This window comes from Danio rerio, chromosome 18, assembly GCF_052040795.2.
Source record: "Danio rerio strain M-AB ecotype USA chromosome 18, GRCz13ab, whole genome shotgun sequence".
NCBI lineage: Eukaryota > Metazoa > Chordata > Actinopteri > Cypriniformes > Danionidae > Danio > Danio rerio.
This window is the reverse complement of record NC_141038.1, coordinates 12009431-12012928: the sequence shown is the minus strand read 5'-3', so window position 1 is coordinate 12012928 and position 3498 is coordinate 12009431.

The window sequence follows — 3498 nt, the reverse complement described above, 5'->3', positions numbered from 1 at the left end:
GAAAGCGCTCAATTCCTCCAGTCAGCTATTGACCTGCATTGACGTCATTGCGTCATTAGGTTTCCCCTGGAAACACTGGCGTTCTAAAAATAGTAGCACATTAATTCAGCGCGCGCGACTATTTGTACCAATCCATAATGCTTTATCTGATGTTTTTACCCCCCGATTTATTTGTGAAAGCATCGGCCAGAGAAATATTCAGAGATCCCCCCTTCGTAATTTAAGTCTCTTATTCACTCACGCTTGTATCATTTAAAGCTTGTCTGCGTGCAGTATCTGCATTATACTGTTGATGCCTGAGAACATGGACATCCATGCAATTTGGAAAGACAAATTCATTCATTTCAGTCCTTTAAATCATCAGGGGTCGCCACAGCGGAATAATCCAGCATATGTTTTAGACATTGGATGCGCTTCCAGCTGCAACCCAGTACTGGGAAACACCCCCACACACTCACATTCACAAACATACACTACAGCCCGATCAGTTTATTCAATACACCTAAAGTGCATGTCTTTCGACTGTGACCAGAGCACCTGGAGGAAACCACGCCAACATGGGGAGAACATGCAAACTCTTCATAGAAATGCCAACTCGCCCAGCCAGCTCAAACCAGCGACTCTCTTGCTGTGAGGCGACAGTGCTAACCACTGAGCAACCGTGCCAATCTGGATATACAAATATTTAAATATTCATTCATTTTCCTTTATTTTAGTTTCTTTATTCATCTGGGGTCGCCACAGCTGAATGAACCGGCAACTTATCCAGCATATGTTTTACACTGTGGATGCGCTGTCAGCTGCAACCCAGTACTGCGAAACACGAACATGTACTCACATTCACAAGCATACACTACTGCCAATTTAGTTTATTCAGTTATTGACCTACTCTATAGCGCATGTCTTTGGACTTGTGGGGAAAACCAGAGGAAACCCACGCAAACATGGAGAGAACATGCAAACTCCACACAGAAATGACAACTGACCCAGCCGAGACACAAACCAGCGACCTCCTTGCTGTGATGCGACAGTGCTAACCACTGGGCTCCATGGAAAGACAAATATATAAATATGTTTAAAACTATTTCAATAGATTTATAGCCTGTAGTGGTGTGCAGAGTTCTGAGGTAACAAAACCTTCAACAAGAAATGAAGGCTTTGGGATTTAAAAATTGTCTGCTTAACAGGTAGAGTAATATACACTCGTTCATTCATTGATTAATTTTCTTGTCAGCTTAGTCCCTCTATTAATTCCAGGTCGCCACAGTGGAATGAACCGCCAACTTATCTAGCACATTTTAATGCAGCGGATGCCCTTCCAGCCTCAACCCATCTCTGGGAAACATTTACACACACACTCATGCACTACTGACAATTTAGCACACACTCTCAGAATTAAAGGTACGCGAGCTGTCACTGGGGTGGTACCTTTTCGAAAGGTACAGATTTGTACCTAAAAGGTCCATATTAATACCTCAAGGGTACATATTAGTACCTAAAAAGTACAAAACTGTTCCTCTTAAAATTTGTTGGTACTAATAATTACTTTGGAGGTACAAATATGGACCCTTCAAGTGCAAATGTGAACCTTTTGAAAAGGTACCACCCCAGTGACAGCTCTCGTACCTTTATTTCTGAGAGTGCAGGGAGAACATGCAAATTTCACACAGAAATTTCCGACGATCAAACCAGTGACCTTCTTGCTGTGAGGCGACAACACTACCTACTGTGCCACTGCGTCGCCAGTAATATACACTATACTACTATTTTCAGTTAAATCTGTTATGATATAATATTTATAGTTTAATATTTTAATAATGTGCATGTAATGAATAAAAATGCGGAGAGCAAACCAGTGCACGACATTCTGATATTTAATAAAAAGCCCTGCTATACTGCTCAGTAATCACTTTGGAATGACAAAATTATATGTATATGCATAAAATGCTAATAACGTTTTTTTTTAAACAGAGGCACTTTCATGCGTGTTTTACGACTTTAAATACAGGTGTTTTATTTCATTTAGGCTCTTTATTCATCAGGGGTTGCCACAGTGGAATGAACGAATGCACTTCCAGCTGCAACCCAGTACTGGGAAACACCCATACACACTCATTCACACACAAACACTCTGGATAATTGAGTTTATTCAGTTTATCGATACCACATTGCTTTGGACTGTGGGGGAAACCGGAGCACCCAGAGGAAACCCAACAAACTCCACACAGAAAGGCCGACTACATGTTTTTGTAGTACGGTATATTGCACCAAAATCACATTATGCCACTTATTATAAAATGGCAATATGACAATAGAATCATTATGCAAGTAGGCTACACTCTTCCAAAGAACACATACTGGTGAAGTCAGATTTAAATGTCCCTGTTTATTTTTTTCCCAACTTCTGCTTAATGGAGAGCAGATGTTTTCAACACATTTCTAAACATAATAGTTTAATTAATAGTATTATATTTTACTATATATTTTTCAAGACACTTCTTTATACGTTAAAGTGACATGTAAAGGCTTAACTAGGTTAATTAGGTTAACTAGGCAGGTTAGGGTAATTATAGGCAAGTCATTGTATAATGATTGTTTGTCCTGTAGACTATCGAAAAGAAATATAGCTTAAAGGGGTTAACTTTGACCTTAAAATGGTGTATAAAAAATTAAAAACTGCTTTTATTCTAGCTAAAATAAAACAAATAAGACTTTCTTCAGAAGAAAAAATATTATCAGACATACAGTACTGTGAACATTTCCTTGCTCTGTTAAATGTCATTTGGGAAATATTGAAAAAAGAAAAGAAAAAAAATCAAAGGGGGGCTAATAATTCTGACTTCACCTATTTTATTCTTAAAAATATTTAATAAAATTTTAGTAGGCATGGGCCGGTATAAGATTCTGATGGTATGATAACTCTAGATAAAAATATTACGGTTTCACCGTAACACGGTACTGTAATTACTGCTGTAATGTATGCTCTTTTTAAATGTCTGGGTAACAAACAACAACTTTTTTCCCCCCATTGAATACAATATATTTAATTTGAACAAACATTTAAAATATTTTAGAACAGTAGTTGTTGATATGGAGGGTCCTTTTCAGCTGGAGATACTGTTGTCCTAAAAACAAAATAAAACTGTTATAAAAACAAAAACTTACATATACCATAGGAACAATATAACAGAAAGATTGGGCAGTTTTAAAACCTTGACTCTTCCAAACCATGGTAAATCTTGAAAATGGTTATCGTCCCATACCTAAATTATGGTCATTTTAGAAAAATAAATAATTGGGCATTGGAATCACAATGTGAAAACACAAATCCTAAATAAATAATAGTAAATGTCAACAAAAGTTAAGTGCAAGGTAAAAAAGAGAGGCTGCAATATCTGCCACCAGATTTAATTTCAGTCGTCAGACACCCACATAAAAATATACTATAGTAATTATTAGTAAATGTTATATATATTTAAAAAAAAAAATATATATATA